Here is an 18,581-nt window from a genome sequence, read left to right on the forward strand (position 1 = left end):
TGGTGGACGTGGCCCGCCATTGGCCAGCCGCAGGATCTTCTGGTCCCACTGTTGTCAGCGGGGATTCCCCTCGTTCGCACTCTCCGCCAGTACCGAGCCCGCAGCGGGGAGGGGGTGGACAACGCCAGCCGGGGTGGAAGATCCCGCTGGGGTAAACAGCTGGAAAATCCCACCCATTGGGTCTTCTTCATTTGGGGTCTTTGAAATGATAACTTCTACTCTTGAGAGGGGCAAGGGCAGGAGATTCCTGGGAGTACCATCAACTGCAAGTTCCCTTTGAAGTCGCACACCCTCTCGACTTGGAAATTTTGTGTCATTCCCTCATTGTCGCTGGGGTCAATGTCCTGGCACACTTTACCCAAAGCACAATGAGGGGGCCCACCCCACCACAAGACTGCCGGGGTTGAAGGACAGGATCCGTCTGGTCACCAGGGATGGGCTATGAAAACTGGCCCTCACAGTTCCAGCCACATTGCAAGAATTAATTTAGTAAGAAGAAACATCTGTGGTGTTTCTTGTGCATGAAGATTTCTGGTGCCTCTCTTCCAAGAAACAAGAGCCTCTTTAAAAGTAGAGCTGAAATTATATTGGAACAAGACATGACACATTCTTATGAAGTCAACATTGCTGAATAACTGCCTGATTCAGAGGACACAATATACAAACCAGTAAGGGGGTAGGAATGACTACAAAGAAACCATCTCATTGATGAAAGTGTTCTGGGAAACTTGAGGCAATCGCCTCTACCTAAGTATTCTTCCCAAACTATGTACAGCTGCTAAAGTTTCTTCTGCATTTCCAGAGCGCGATGTTATAGTTCTGTTCATCAGAAACGTCATGATGTCTTCATTAACAGATTGTGATGCAATCACATAGATTACTGGAATTTAATGGAAAATTGGACAGCAGAAAAGTAACATGGCTCTGTGTTTGATAAAGGAATTCATTTATAGTTTTAATGCAATAACTATAATGGGTGGAACTTTGCCGGAGTGTCAGGCTTTGACTGAAAACCAACGTATTTCTCTCCACAAACACAACTGAACTTTCAGAGCAGATTTCCTGGCACTTAGTGCACAAACAATCTGGGGGTGTGGTTTGTGGCATCACTGAGTGAGGGGCGGGACTACAGAGACTGTGAGGCTGGCTCCATTTTCCAATTAAATTCCAGCAATTTTACTGGAATCTTTCTTAATCTGGTTCATCAGACTGATTGCTGGAATTAGGGGAATGTCTGTGTGGAGACATTGAGGAGACTGGGCTGTATCCTCTAGATCGGGGGCGTGATTCTCCGGTTTCCGACGCCAAAATCGCGTTCGGCTATTGGCAGGAGGATCCCCGTTTGCGGCGAAATCGGGAGCGGTTCGGCTTTTGCAATGCCCTGCCCCCTCCAAAACGGCGTACTAGCATAAGTACGCCGCACGCCGTATGGGAAGCCTCAGGACGTCACCTGAGGCCCTCCCCCGATGCTCCGCCCCGATAGGCCGAGTTTCTGACGGCACGGAACACTTATGCCACTTTTTTCGTATATCCCACGTGGCGGCTGCGGACTGTGTTCAGCACTGCCACAGTCGGGGAGGGATGGAGCTGTGCCGCTGACCCGGGGGGGGGGGGGGGGGGGGAATCGGCAAGGGCTGGGGGCACTGGTGGGGTTGGCCTGGGAGTGGCGGGGCTGGTCAAAGAGGGGCAGTTTTTGGCAGACCGAGTCCCCACGTGCGTCCAGTGCCATGTTGCACAGCGTGGCCACTGCAGGTGTCCGCCATGCACATGCGCAGCCACACACCCTCCAATTCTATGGCCGTATCTGCAGCTAAAGGCGGGTGTAATGATATGTATATAGTCAGTTTAGTGAAGGGTTAATTGTTACATCTCTGTGTAAATGAAACACTAGAGGGCGTTACCACTTCTCTGTATTTAAGTCAGACCCTGAGGGAATTCTGGGTATAGCATAAGGAGAAAGCATGGTGATAGCATTAGAAGGAGATTAGATCAGAGTTAACACGAGGTTAGATCATAGTGTAGTTAGTGACTATTTAGATTATTGAGTACTGCAAGACAGATTCAATATTACTTAATTATCATCTGTAGCTCAGTAGAGTGATCGAACTTCATTTAAATATTAGTGTTATAATAAATTAGTTTTGTTTCAATCTTTTGATTGATGAATTCTTTGTCAACAACACATCAGATCATTCTGGAACAAAGGACAAAGAATATAACATATTGTCACGAATGGTAATATAACATTGGGGACTGTACGCTGTGTGCCTGTTAGCTCTCCACCAGATAGAGGATCGGTGCAGCTTCTGCAACGTTTTTTTCTGCCGTAAAACTCCACTGTTCCCACGCTGGCGTCAGCACTTAGTCTTCAAGTCGGAGAAACCTGCCCCAGGTCTTAGTTCCTCAAACTATGTATGGCAGACCTGTGTAGTGATGGCCCAGTAGAAGACTGAAACGAGCCAGTGGAGAAGACATGAAGGACTGTGATGGCTTTCACACCCAATGACAAAACATGGCTCTACTGAACCAAAAGGCATCATGGCCTCTTGCAGGAGGCCGAATTGGCCTATAATGTCAATCATTATGTCGTGACCTCTGCTGGAATGAACATGTGTATGGCCATTAGACAAGGGCACAATCATCTTGGCAGCGATTCCTTCCGTGATAAAAATAACACAACACACTGTTTATGCCCGTGGGTGACAAATGATCAATGAGGCTGAGGCATCATGAAAATGACGGAACCATATTTCAGCTTGAGCGTCGACCACGAAGAAACGAGGGAGAGCAAATCATGGAGTTGTTTTCGGTGAGCTGTTCTCGGGTTGGCTTCACTCTTCTCTTGTATCGTTAATCGAAGCTATAAATTTCTAAGCGGAGTTGCGTCTAAATTTAAAATATGCGTGCTATGGTCTGTCACAGTAAACAAAACAGAGCCACAGTAACATGAAATTTCTCCAGTCAATGAGCTGGGGTGTGCAGCAGAATATGCATCAGAACAATTTATGGGTGCGTTTTGCTATTCTAATTCTGTTCTCCTGGTTATTTATGACAGACATTTTTCTGAATTGATTCTCGGCCCACTCTGAGCCTGGTTGTATGATTGATTGGACAATCTTTGTGCAGGGTTGAAATGATAAGGTGGTGTCAAAGAATGTACTTGTCCCGATCACCAGAGTACCAGATTCCGGGCTAACCCCGAAGAAACTCCGGAGTCGCACACACAAGTTAGTAATCAAGCTGAATTTATCACATAAAATGAACAATTATAAAAATTGCAGATGCTGGAAAAACTCTTGCAGGTTTGGCAGCAGCATCTGTGGAGAGGGAATTAGAGTTATTGGACACGATTTAGTGGCCGCCATAGCCATGTTTGAGATTCCCATTATGGTCGTTAAATCGCAAGCGAACGCAGAAATGCAGACCTCGACGTGGTCGATGCTCAAGCTGAAATATGGTTCCGTCATCTTCATGATGCCTCAGCCTCATTGGTCATTTGTCACCCACGAGCATAAACAATGTGTTGTTGTGTTATTTTATCACGGAAGGAATCGCTGCCAAGATGATTGTGTCCTTGTGTAATGGCCATACACATGCTCATTCCAGCAGAGGTCACGACATAATGATTGACATTATAGGCCAATTCGGCCTCCTGCAAGAGGCCATGATGCCTTTTGGTTCAGTAGAGCCATGTTTTGTCATTGGGTGTGAAAGCCATCACAGTCCTTCATGTCTTCTCCACTGGCTCTTTTCAGTCTTCTCCTGGGGCATCACTACACAGGTCTGCCATACATCGTTTGAGGAACTAAGACCTGGGTGAGATTGAGTTTCCCAGCTTCCCCAGCTCTCGCCAGTGATGTGATCTGTATCATGCCCAGAGAAGGCGTGAACCTCATATGCATATTTTAAGCATAAATTGTGGCATTTCTCTAATGGGGGGTGGGGGGAGGGGGGGGGGGGGGTTGGGGGGCAGGTTGTTGGGGCATTGTAGAACTGTCGGGCAACATGATATGTGAACCGGGAAGTGGTGCGGGCATCCCTGGTCTTCCATCCTCTGGCTCCTCTTCCACCCCCCACTTCCACATCCTCCTGGAGTTGCAAGTCATCAGAGGAGACGTTCTGCTCCTCCTGCTCTTCTTCACTGAGGATGTCACCCCTCTGCTGCACTGAGCTCCAGAGGGCACAGCAGACAGCGAGAGTCTCTGTGGACTATATTTCAGGGCCCCACCGGACCTGTCGAGGCAGCAGCAGCACATCTTCAGCAGCCCGAAGCAGCGCCCTATCACAGACTGAGTGACACCTATGAGCCTCATTATAATGGAACTGCCTCGGTTTCAGAACCCCACACAGGCCTCATCAGCCAAGACCTCAGTGGGTAACCTTCATCCCCAATCAGCCATCCCTGCAGTCTGGCGTGACCCCCAATATCCAACGACTTGAGACTGCGCAAGGCTGAAAGTATCAGTTTTGCTTCCTGGAAAAGATGTGCTCATGTGCATGATCGTCATCTGGTGGTCACACACCAGCTGTGTATTCAGAGAGTGGAATGTCTTTCTATTAATATACAGGACTTCCTGATGCCATGGGGCATGTAGAACCACATGGCCATCGATGTCCCCCTGCAATTGTGACAGACCAGCGATGGAAACGGATTCCGCAGCCCTCTTGTCCTGATGGGCCTGGTCCAGGACAAAATTAATGTAGTCCAACGCCCGGGCAGACATTGCATCCATTATGTCAGGGTTCCATTTGTGGGTGGAGGACTGTGAGTTGCCACAAACGTCGCCCGTTCAGCCCTGGAAGGATCCCGTGGCTTAAAGGTTGAAGGCCGCTGTGACCTTCATGGCCACGGGAGGGGGTGCCGTCCTCTTCCATGTGGCGCCAGGTTTGAAAGGATGTGGCACAGGTGCCGCACTGTCTCCCTGGTGAGGTGGAGTCTCCTGCAACACCTGTTGTTCAACAGCTCCATGAAGGACACCCGGGTCCTGCAAACCCTCAGTCTCCTTCCTCTTCGAGTGCCCTGTTTGGCCTGAACTGTGGCCAGCCCTTGAGCCGGTCCTGCGCCCCCGCCCCCTCCCCCCCAGGCCTCTTGTCACTGGAGTCTTGCTGGGTGTGGCCCTCTCATAGCTGCTGGGGTCTGTGCAACTCCAGCACAGTCATTAGTAGAATTGCCAGCTCCACTGGCTCGATCTCTCAGAACTCTGCGAGATATGTGAGTGAGAGAGAGAGAGAGAGTCAGGTTGGTGATCCAGTTGGTTGCGTTCAAACCCTCCCAACACCCCTTGCCACCTGGTCCTGGAAGCTGTCAATCCTTCACCCTCTCCAGTGGCCAGCACTCACTCACATGTCTGTTGCCCTTCCAACCTCATCACTTGACTGATCCCGGTCAATGCCCTTGCCCCTTCAGAGTCGCCAGTGGCTTCACGTCTGGTTGTTCCGTCCCTTAATATATACATCACAGGGGCTTCAATCAGATCGATTCAATTGTCGCCCATCCCTCATGGGCAGAGTCAACGCTGATGGAGACATTGAGGACTATTGTTTCCTCGATGGCAGGCACTGGGTTCCACGTATTAAGTACACACATTCCCTCTCAATTCCTGCACCCACCCTTTAATCCTTGATAAATTAATTTGCTCCCCTCCCCTTGACTGTGAGATGTGGGCAGCTGACATTGTTAAGGCTTAACTCATGATGGCCAATTATTTTGATGAGCGTGACTCTCAGGAATGTTAGAGGGCACAATTACTCTCAGTAGCTGAGATAGGTACAAATAGGTACCATTCATAATCAGGCTGTGTCATACGGAGATCGCTTTGCTCTCCTGCCTTTGCACTGAGGAATCCAGGTAGCCACTGCATGATTTCTAAATGTTTACCCACCGGCTCTTTAACCTACGTCCCACCTCCCCACTCTGGTTGCCATTCTGCTTTCTATTTCAGGATCTCATCCAACCAGCCCTCTGACTGTGCTCATTCTGTCTCATCACATCATTCCCCCCTCCTCATCCCTACACCCAGAGACGCCCCATAGCCCCATGCCAATAATAGTTGTGAATGCACTCATTTTCTCTTCCTGACCTGGCAGAAGTCACATTCAGAGAGCTGTGCACAGTTAGTAAAAAAGACAGACTCCAGAATCATTTAGGGATGTGAACACTTTCTGCAAGGGATGGGAATGACCCCCAGTAATCCCGCCCAGAAGGGGCTCTGGCTTTTTTTTTGGTTCGATCTTCCCGATGTGTTGCAACGTTATTGCACTGAATCAGAAATATGTATCTCTGTTAAAAATGTAATATTGCTTTCAGGCAGCAGGTTTGGATCACAATCACAATTGATATTCAAAAGTTGTCCTGCTTCAATAGACAATTTTGAATAGTTCTTTACTGGAATATAGATGATCTTACTTTGTGAAGACACCATGCAATGCTGAATTGGTGGGAGGAGCAGATAATATTTGTGAAAATAGGCTGACATTATCTTGGAAATACATTTTTGACTGCTTGACATAAACCAGCAATGAGGTAATGAAGAGATCCACAGCTTAAAAACTGTAATGATGAACAAGACAGAAACAAAGCATATTTTAATAAACCGATAACTTAAATAAAATAACTTAAATAAAGGCATTAAGCTGCTGCAAATGAAATTGTAGGTAAGATCTAAAATTTTAATGAGCCAATTATTAAGGTTATCATGAATTAATTCTGTTTAAACTTTCTAAGGGCATAAGCACACAGCAACGTGATGGATTGGAGAGATGTCAGGCTTGGGCATTGCAACTGAAAGTTACTGATAAGGGTACAAATCAAGTAGGGCAAATTCAGGCAGTTCATTAATGCGAAGGAGACTTCAAGATTCAAGTTAGGATAATTGCAGAAAAATTTAACTACTGCATTCATGTTTGGTTTATAAAATGAATGAGAAGAATTTTATAGTGAGTGCCACCGGATTCAGACGATTATAGTCTGTCAACCAGTTTGCATCATTAAAGTTGTAGCATCTGCTTGTTTAAAATCTTTACAAAAATGACTGTGCTTTCACTTGAACTCCTACAGTCTAACTCTTTTATTACTACAGTAAGACAGACTTTTCAATACATTAAACAAGAACATATTAATTAAACTTAATATAAAGAAGAACATTTCATGTCATTAATCTACTCATACCTAAGACCTTCATCAGGCAAGCAGTGTTCTTCAGCTATCATTAGTTTACAAACTATTGATTTTATTGATCCTTGCTTTCATCTCTACTGGTTGCTGTTGCCCTCTGCTCCCTTCTGCAATGTTCACCAGATCACCCCTTCCCCTTCTCCCACCACACTTTTCCAATGCAAAGTGCAACAGGACATTGTTTCCAATTTAAAGGCTTGCAAAAAGCTATTGTTGCAGTTACATCACTTATTTTAGAATTTACTTTTTATTCTAGTGCAAATGTCACTCAGTTCACGGCCAATGTGCCATTCTGAGCTGCACTCTAACCTCTCTTTCCGTTTGTGAATGTTTCATTTGCACAAGAGACGGCTCGAGTGAAACACATAAAATCTTGAGCAGCGATGGGTCACCTGTTCAAGACTGAAACGAGAAAAAAAATTCTCCCATTGGGTTGTGAGTCTTGGAACTTCCTTCCTCAAAAGACGCTCAAAGGACAGTCTGAATATTCATAATGCAGAGGTAGATAGGTTCTTGATAAGTAAGATGGTGAAAGGTTAGATGGGAATCTGGAGAAATCAGGTCAGCTTGGATTTATTGAGTGGCGGAGCAGGCTCGAGGGCCACTATGTTTGTTCCTCTGTATTAACACTACAGCATACGCATGTAAGATGATATCTGGGCCTGGGCTTACGAAATCCTACCAACTGTCCTGGCTTGAGACAATTCACACCTCTTCAACCTGTGATTATCCCTTTCTGTAGTCACACAGTCTTGACCTGTAAAAACTTAATTAACTCGCATTCATCTTGCATCATTGACTTTGTCTATATATGTGTTTGTGGAACCCACCTTTTTACTCACCTGATGAAGGAGCAGTGCTCCGAAAGCTAGTGATTCCAAACAAACCCGTTGGACTTTAACCTGGTGTCGTAAGATTTCTTACTGTGCTCACCCCAGTCCAATGGCGGCATCTCCACATCATTTTGTTTTCAGACAATTTTCACCTTAATTCTGGTATTGACGCCTACTCTGCCTTTCTACTTGAGTATTATCATTACCACTCCCCCTTTTCTTAAGCTCCATGGCTTCCATGTCAATTATTCTCCCTGTGGTGAATATAATATGATAATTCACACTATGTCTTTGTAAGCGCAGTAGCGTTATCCGACCACTAGGGGGAATAGCTCTGGGAATGCTCAGGAGCTTGTACAGGGCTCCACCCTTGGCTCCGCCCATGACTCCTCCCCCTAGTGCTGCTGTATAAATACCCTTGTCCAGAGTTAGCCTGCAGTTCACTGAGAGTTCATCAATGGGTAACAGGCTGGCTCTGTAGTGAGTCGATTAAAGCCTAGATTCATATCGGAAACATGTGTCTGATGAATTGATGGTTCCATCACTCCCCCATCCCCTAACCTGCCCCTGTCCACCCCCATTCTCAACAGCGTAAAATCCATCAAAATTCTACTTCTCTCCAGTTCTGAAGAAGAACCATGTTGGATTGGAAACATTAAACTCTCCTTCTCTCTCCAGAGCTGCTCCCTGACCTGTTGGGTTTTTCTGGCATTTTTTGCTTTTATTTCAGATTGCCAGCGTCGGCAGTATTTTGCTTTTATTATGATATATTGCTCCTCATCTCTTCTGTCTTGTCTCTTGTCTCTTCTCCCACTTTTCCGTTGCCAAAGGCGAGTTACCCAAACCTAACCCCACCAAGTGGGGAACCGACAGACTGTGATTGACAGCTAGATTCTACTTTCCATTCACTGAGTGTGCAGTCCTACCCAAATTAGTTTCAACAATGCGTGACGTTCAGTCAACTCTGCATTCCTACATGCAGTAACGGGCTAGCTGCCGCATTATATTGGAGGGGTGGGCAAAAGTAGCAGCACTGGCGGAGAATCCCAAAGGACCGCAGGAACGGAAATCTCGCTGGCGAGAACTCGTTCTCGGATTATCCCCGCCTCTCCAGTGACGCAACGAGATTCCCCTCCATCTGGTTGGGAACCTCCTTAAGGAACCTCCTTAAACATGCAGGTTGAATCTGTGATTAAGAAAGCGAATGCAATGTTGTCATTTATCTCAAGAGGGTTGGAATATAAAAGCAGCGATGTGCTACTGAGCCTTTATAAGGCTCTGGTTAGGCCCCATTTGGAGTACTGTGTCCAGTTTTGGGCCCCACATCTCAGGAAGGACATACTGGCACTGGAGTGTGTCCAGCGGAGATTCACACGGATGATCCCTGGAATGGCGGGTCTAACATATGATGAACGGCTGAGGATCCTGGGATTGTATTCATTGGAGTTTAGAAGGTTAAGGGGAGATCTAATAGAAACTTACAAGATAATACATGGCTTAGAAAGGGTGGACGCAAAGAAACTGTTTCCGTTAAGCGAGGAGACGAGGACCCATGGGCACAGCCTTAGAATTAGAGGGGGTAAATTCAGAACAGAAATGCGGAGACATTTCTTCAGCCAGAGAGTGGTGGGCCTGTGGAATTCATTGCCGCGGAGTGCAGTGGAGGCCGGGACGCTAAATGGCTTCAAGGCAGAGATAGATAAATTCTTGATGTCGCGAGGAATTAAGGGCTACGGGGAGAATGCTGGTAGGTGGAGTTGAAATGCCCTGTTTGGAGGACGGTAGGGCTGGTTTAGCACAGTGGGCTAAACAGCTGGCTTGTAATGCAGAACCAACCCAGCAGCGCGGGTTCAATTTTCCCGTACCAGCCTCCCCGAACAGGCGCCGGAATGTGGCGACTCGGGGCTTTTCACAGTAACTTCACTGAAGCCTACTTGTGACAATAAAAGGTTATTATTGTTATTGTAATTTACATGTCCCACATCTGAGGTCTCAACCCCAGTTTCCTGAGTTCCTGTGTTAACCCTATCCAGCTCACTGGCTGACGGCTCATCTGCTGTGAGCCTCCGCCAGCTTAGAGCACCTTCTCAGGCTTGAGGAGGTCCCAGGATGGGTGTCGACGCAGGTGATTAATCAATCCTTCTGGGATTGAGATTAATTGCCTTGATCTGTGGCTGGCCCATTTCTCCTAAGGGAGAAACTTTGGGAATTCTTTCCATGTCTCTACTCATACCACATCAGTTTCCTTTCTGTTGGCGCCAATCCTAATTCTGCCTCCTCATTGGGATGGGGGTGTCTGTTTTGTATCTTCTATCATTAGTCTTGTCCTGATTTGGATAAGTGATTTTGTCCCGAGGAATTGGACTGGGGCCACAGGGAAAAACAGTTGGAAGCCCGAATGTACTTCTGTCCTCTCTCCAGAGCTAGCAAAAGTTCGAGGATATATTATAAAATGCACTGTTTGGAACAAGGAATAATAATAATAATAATCTTTATTCTCACCAGTAGGCTTACATTAACACTGTAATGAAGTTACTGTGAAAAGCCCCGAGTCGCCACACTCCGGCGCCTGTTCGGGTACACGGAGAGAGAATTCAGAATGTCCAAATTCACTTAACAACACGTCTTTCGGGACTTGTGGGATGAAACAGGGCCACCCGGAGGAAACCCACGCAGACGCGGGGAGAACGTGCAGACTCCGCACAGACAGTGACCCGAGCATCGAACCTGGGACTCTGGCGCTGTGAAGCAACAGTGCTGACCACTGTGCTACCGTGCCACTTATGGTAGTTTGTTTATTTTACCGTCTTGTTTATTACTGGGTCTCCGCTCCTTACAGTTGATCAGAAAGTTTCCTGTCATAACGTATCCATGTGGTGGTTTTCCCTTTTGAAGTTATGGGCCAGGGTTTCCTGCAGCACGACTCCTAATCTCATCTGTTGTTGGGTTTGTTAGATTTGCTCCCGCACCCTACAGCTCCAAAAACCTTTGGCCACAAAAGTGCTGCAATTGTGAGCTGGTAACCACAAAGTGAGGAAACAGGACAACTGGGGCTTGAGTGAACAGGGCAAGTGACTTTGTGCCCTATTATCCTATCAGGCTGAAGGATTATTGAGAAACAAACTGACGGAGAACAAAATGTCAATTAGAGTGGGCAAATTCAAATGTTAAATGTGGCACAGGAAGGGAAATAAAAAAAGTGATTGAATGGTGAGAGGGAGACAATAGAGAAAGGAACAGCAAAAAACAAAATTGACTTTTTGAAAAAAAAGTCTCCCTTCAAAAATCAAAATGTGAAGGAACGAGACTCCACACTTGGCCTAGTTGAGTGACAAAGAAGTTAGTTTGCAGTAATTATTATCATGTCATTTAAGGGGCCTTATGTGGCATGTTTGTTATTTATAATGTCATTTAAGGGGTTTATAAGTTACTAGTGTAACTTTATGGCATGTTTTTATGGATATTACAGCCCCTCCTCCAGACAGGATGCTCGCTGCATGTTTGACCCTGCAGTCAAATTCCGCCCCATGCGAATTCACACCATTCGACACGTCAGCAGTGGGCCAGGAAACACAATGCCCTTTTATGGAAGCTAATGGTGGATTGTATATCACAATCAGCAACATTTTGATATTCAGATTTAACTGCACATTTCCTCCTCACCTGAAGCTGCTCTTACACTCAGGCTTAAATAACAGCGAGCCTCGCCGTTAGTTTGACAGCCAATTCTGTAGCAATGATTTCTTTGTCCATGGTTACATGACACTCGCCATGGCATGGCAACAATTAAAACACATTTGAAAGGTACAAATGATTGCGCGACACAAATTAGCAGTTTCACCATTCTGAGGCAATACTCAAGTAGCTACGCAACACGAATTAAAGCATAGAATACAAGACACAATGAATAAATCATGGGTTTAAAATATTTATTGGAATACAAATCCACGGCAATTAAATGGTACAAATGTCAGGGTGAAGACTTCCTCAGAGCATCATTTCAGCAGAATCATAAATGCATTTAGAAAAAAAATATGCTTACATTTAAACTACAAATGGTTGAGACAATCTTCCCTCACACTTAACAAATTGAACTAGTGTTCCCAGTGTGACAAATCATTCCCTGGCTTATAGTTACAGGTTTATCAAAACAAAAGCGAAGTGCCCACTGTAACTGAGTTACTAAAAGCAGTGAATATTTGGACCAATTCAATCTTTGGGCCATGAACCCCAAATTTTATCATGGAGTTCACCAGATCCACAACTTTTAATAAATTGTGGTTAGAGGGAGCACACGGGCCTACCTTACATATGCGATGCAACAGAGATCTACAGTACCTTGAAATTAAAACAATGTTTATTTGTGAAACCAGTTAACACTTTATAAACCCACGGTAAACATCTTAACAACTATCAGCACCAATAACTCCCCAAAGAATACAGTACTCTATAAGTAACTCTTAATCTTTCCTTGCAACATCTATAAGACAAAAAAGAATCTTTTTTACAGAAAGACATCAGGTTTAAATTCTCTACTGAGAGCAGTCACCAATTTGAAATCACCAAATGAACATTCATTTAAAAAAAAAAATTTATTCAGGTTTTTTAATAACAATAACAATAACAAATTTTAACAAATTTACTCCCCGCAATTTAAAACAAACAAGGCGTGTTCCCACACCAAACCAAATGAACATTCTTTAGCTTGCAGAGAACATCTTGCAGTGACTGCAGCTTCTCCAAATCTAAAACAAAACTAAACACACCCTGTAGCAGACAGCCCAAAGCGAAAATAAAAGCAGACAGACAGCCCAGCTCCACCCACACTCTGACATCAGTGGTAAACACCCATTCCTTCAAGGTACATCCACTACAGTTATTTTATAAACCCCCATTTCTTAAAGGTACTCTCACATGACACTGAGTCAGATAATGCCAGCCAAGGTAACGATAGAAGCAATGCAATCCAGCAATCAGAACCCAAGGATGTGGAGGGGCAGACAATAAGCTAGGGCTACTGTCAATGATTACAATCTAGGTAGCCCTGCATGGACCTGTGTTCACTCGATGAGGATATGATTGGATTTGGATCCGATGCCTCACTTGGTTGAACAGCTCACTGTCACTCACCATCTCAGCTCAGACTTAAAAATAGGCATTTGGGTAACTACTAGAGTTTGTTTGGCATATCCATAGAATCTGTAGAATCCCTGCAGTGCAGAAGGAGACCATTCAGCCCATTGAGCCTGCACCGACCCTCTGAAAGAACACCCTACCTAGCCCCACTTTCCCGCCCTATAACCCCATCTAACCTTTAGACAGTAAGGGGCAATTCTCATGGTCAATCCACCTAGACTGCACATCTTTGGACTGTGGGAGGAAACCGGAGCACCCGGAGGAAACCCACGCAGACCCGGAGAGAACGTGGAAACTCCAGACATACAGTCAACATAGTCGGAATCGTACCCAGGTCCCTGGCGCTATGAGGCAGCAGTGCTAACCATTGTGCTACCATGGTGCCCTTGGAAGTGTATATATGGAAGTGTATCCTTGTGATGGTTGAAAGTAGCAGTCAGGAGAGGTGAGGATGTGAGAACATTATAAAACACACACAAAATAATGTCACACAGATTGCTGCCAGTTTAATTAGCCATAGACAAAAGGATGCCCAGCAACAAACAGGCGTTGAGATCACCGCACATTACTGTCAAGTCGATAAATCCTAAAACCATCAATCAGGGAACAACACTGCTGAGAACAAGACATTGCAACCTACCAGTCCTACCAAACTCAAATTGGCTTCCCTCAGTGGTGAGTTGTACAGACCTCTGCTCATTGATTTGCAGGTGGAGTGGCCCAGAAAATTCCCCAGATGGCCTATACGTCACCTTCCCACCAGCCCCCCCCAACCTGTCCGCAATTCTACTGTGGGTGGGGTGATCCATCCTAGAGGATCTTAATTAGTGGCCACTCCCACCTAACCTCAATTTTGAGGCTGGCAGAAGGGGTTTCGCGACGGCCGTGGGAAGTCCTCAGGCTATACTGCTTGGTCAGTGTAGGTTTCCTGACCAATTCGCATCTGAAGGCGTGACAATGCCCAACACAATCTGGATTCTGTGACATCATAAATGTAAGAACCTATCTTATTATTATATTATTATAACTGCAAGGGTTAATGAAATGTATAATTCAACCATTAGAGGAAGCTAGATGTATATAAGACATTGATGCTGAGCCTTATGGGTGTGAGGTTGAGGAGATGGGCTGAATGGTCTCCTTCTGGAACGACTCCATTACTGGCTCCCTTTCGAGATCGGATTCTCTCTCCTCCCACACCCCCTCCAAGTCCTTGGTCTCTCAAGTGTCTCCTTCCTGCTTGCTCATCAACTCATAATCCCCACTCACAGAGCCCTCCCCTCCCTTTCCCATCCTAATACAAGACCCCAAACATAACTATATCAGGGAGTTCCAGTACTTTGACTTTGGGGACTGCATGGAGTCCTAGCAGTGGGCCCCAGTCACAGCACCAGGGTTCAATTCCCAGCTTGGGTCACAGTCTGTGCGGAGATTGAATGTTCTTCCTGTGCCTGCGTGAGTTTCCACAAGTGCTGTTCGGTGAATTGGACATTCTGAATTCTCCCTCTGTGTACCCGAACAGCGCTGGAATGTGGCGACTAGGGGCTTTTCACAGTAACTTCATTGCAGTGTTAATGTAAGCCGACTTGTGACAATAAAGAAGATTATTATTAGGTGGACTCGTTTCACAAAAGTTGCTTTCAAACAGTGCTTGAGTTTGAAACTTCTATGAGTGACTCCAAGCAGTTTAAATAAGGGTGTTCATCAAATAGTTCCAAAACTCTTGATTAAAAGCTCTTCACCCCAAACAGCCTGACAGTACCTTATTAGCACAAGCTTCTCTCACTCTCTGACTTCACCAATATAACCCCACCTTGCGGGGAAGATTGTCGTCAGAATTAGGCATTATTGCCCAAGATGACTGTTCTTTCACGGGGATTTTCTGACATGGACAGTTCTTCGGACAGCCTGAGTTTTCTTGGAAAGTCCCAATGAGCCTTTAAGCATTTTGAGCAGAAAGTTGCTGTGACAGCAACAATGGGGCCCTGTTGAAGTTATTTACTGATGGGCATTTATGAAAAACCTGCTGGAGGTTAATCAGATGGGTGAGCACATTGTTTCATTAATCTAAAAATCCTTCATGTTGAAAAGACTCATGCATAAAGATAACGCATGAAGTAGAGGCCAAAGAATTGATATCGATCAGCATGTGGACAGCTGGCAAAGTACACGTAAATTGATTAATCTCGCATTAGTAAGGCAAGGCTGATATTGATGCAAATCCAAATTTTAATAGACTTTACTTAACCATATTTCAAATCAATCAAATGGAAAATCTGGCAAAAAATAAAACACGTTGGCAATATGATAAGAGAAGTGAATCCTTGATGCAGGTGATGAGCGAATGTCCTGGGATAAAAGGTTATCTGGGATAATCATTTTGAAATCATGGGCCCTTCCAAACGAGCTCAAAAGCCTTATCCAGAGACTCAATGTGATATACAGCCTTGCAGTTGAAGCGCTTTATTGTTGCTTGACTCCTTTTAGTAGCTAATAGAAGATGTAGGCTGGATTTTAACATTGCAAATGCATTGGCAGTTTAGGTGGGTGGGGATCAGAATGGCAGCTTCGGAGCACACAGACCCAGAAGTGCGACAGTGTAGGGTTTCCTGACCAATTCGCATCTGAAGGCGTGACAACGCCCCACACAATCTGGATTATGTGACATCATAAATGTAAGAACTTATATTATTATTATATTATTATAACTGCAAGGGTTAATGAAATGTATAATTCAACCACTAGTGGGAGCTAGATCTATATAAGACATTGATGCTGAGCCTTATGGGTGAGAGGTTGAGGAGAAGGCTGGAGAACAGACTGAAGGAAAGATAGTGTGAGTGAGAGCAGATTATAGTTAATGTTATATGGAGAGATTAGTACTAGATGAGTGTAAATTATTTATTTGTTATCAACTGTGTATTATCTAGGTGTAAGAGTCAAATCTAAATTAGTAGTGTTAGTAAATTTGTAGCTTTGTTCAATTTAAAGCTATTTTGTGGTCTTTGTGAACACCATCCTAAATTTAGCAACACAAAAAAAACACAGATTCAACTCCACTATTTAAAGGGACACTTCAAACATGCACTTCGAAGGAGTAGTAGCTGGAATGGATAGAGGTGGGAGAATATGGTCAAGGAGGACAAAAGCGGATCCTCGGTACAGTGACCCCTGCCTGTATGTGGTGTTGGGGGTTTGGGGGTGGGGGTGCTGTGCGAGCCCAGAGGGAAATACTGTTCTTCAGTGATGGGATAAGAGGTTGTGGGGATGTCCAGGTTGGAAGTAGCAGAGCCAAAGGACAATGGCGCAATGCTCCTGGATATAACGTAGGAAGTGATTCAATAACCTAAGCAGGGTAGAAAAAACCTACCTGACCCCAACCCCCCTCTGTCTTCCTTCTCAAGCCTACGCCAGCCCATTCCTCCTCACACCAAAGTACATTGCAGGTAAACCCTTCCCTCTCAGTTAACACATTTTATCAGATCCCCATCAGTCTTTATATTTCTGACTCTCACTTTTTACCCTTATATGTCATGCCTCTTTCTCAACATCTCTCATACACACACATGCAAAAACCCATGCTGACGCACATGCTCAGTGAAAAAGAAATGGCAGCAGCAAATCATTGTATCGTGGGCACAAACATTAAAGAGGGTAAGGTATCCCTATTATAGATCAAGCTACTACCATTTACTGCCCCCTCCACTGACGAACCTGTGCCCCTCCAAACTTGAACGTTGCTTGAAGGAGTCTTTGAGGGGAGGAAGACCGGAATGGACTGTAGTTGAGGGACTTCAATGCCAACCACCAACAAAGGTTCAGCAGTAGCACCAGTCACCAAACTGACTGAGTACTGAAGGAAATAACTGCCAACTTGTGCCATCATCGGGCGGTGAAGTAACCAACGCAAGGAAGTGCTACGGCCCCCGGATCTGGGGCCCAGTCAATTACACAGGTTTGTAAATTTAAACACAATAAATTTTCATTAATGACAATAACTATAATTAACTAGGCAGCAAATTCAACTGGTTAACTATTATCTAATTCCTAACTCCCCTCTCTAACTCACCCCACCCGCTACAAATACACAAGACAGACAAACACAGAGAGGAAAGAGGGGCGTAAAAAAAACCCATGAAAAGTAAAAGGATAAAAGTCTCTGTTCTTCAGGTGGATATCTTGCAGTTTGATTATTTTAGTCTTGGCCTTCAGTTGGAGGTTCTTGCTTTCCGTCAATAATGGTTTTCACTACCCATTCATCAAACTCTAAAAACGTCTCTGCAATCTCAGTAACAGCAGGCAGGAAACCTTCCTTTAGAGAGAGAGAGAACAACTCACTGCTTCTTCTCTCAGCATCCAAAACCTCTCTGGGTCCTCTGAACCCCCCCCCCCCCCCCCCCCCCCGCCCCAAACCTGGCTAAACCCAATCACTGTCTGTTGCCAGGCAGGATATGGTCCTTTGCCAATCCATTGGCCACCAATCAACCAATCAAACCAATTACCTCTGATCTCTCAGGTGCCTGAAAGTCTGAGTTCTTCCATTCAAAATCTAAATCGACGTAGCACAATGGATTATTTTACAACTTTTGAGTTCACCACTTCCTCTACTCAACTTAAATGTTCATTAAATATCCCCAGATCAAAAATGCAAACGACAAAGTGAAAGAAATAGGAAATAAGGCAATCAACAGGGAAGGGTCCTTATACACTTTCAAACATTACATTGAAACCGATCATGTTATGATCACTATTTGATAAATGTTCATGGATATAACCTGGCTAAAATTTCATTCTGGAAGCACCTGCATGAGCCTCATGAATTTCCTTCATGACTTGCAAACAACCAAGGGAGATGGAGCGACCACTCGATCCTGCACACGTATCTCACCCCGACGCTGCACATAAGATTCATCATCTTCTATGTAGCAAAACTAGGAACTGGGGCCAAGGTCAAACTTTCCAATGGTTAGACTCAAACTGGAAACAATGGAAAGGGTTGTAGTTGTTGGAGACCAGTTATTATAGTCTGAGGAAGATACATAAGGGGTTCCTCAGGAAAGCATCCTAAGCTCAGACATCTTCAGATGCTTCATCAATGGTCCTCACTCTATTACACTTGATGTTGATTAATGATTCCACGGTCTTCAGTTCCATTTCCAACCCTTCCAAATATTAAATAGTTCATGACTTTGGAAAATATTCGGGTTTCGGCTTGGGGAGATATCATTCACACCATACCATAGTCCCAATGAACATCCTGAACAAGCAAAAGATCAACCATCTCCCCATGATCTTCAATGGTACCACTATTGCTGAGTGTCTCACCATCAGCACTAATGATTGTAAGCTGAACGGAACCAGTCATATTAACACTGGAGTGACTCAAGCAAGGCTGAGGCTGGTTATTGTGTGATGAGTGGCTCACCTCACGCCTGTTC

The sequence above is a fragment of the Scyliorhinus canicula genome, chromosome 15 (genome assembly GCF_902713615.1).
Source record: "Scyliorhinus canicula chromosome 15, sScyCan1.1, whole genome shotgun sequence".
In the NCBI taxonomy this organism is placed as follows: domain Eukaryota; kingdom Metazoa; phylum Chordata; class Chondrichthyes; order Carcharhiniformes; family Scyliorhinidae; genus Scyliorhinus; species Scyliorhinus canicula.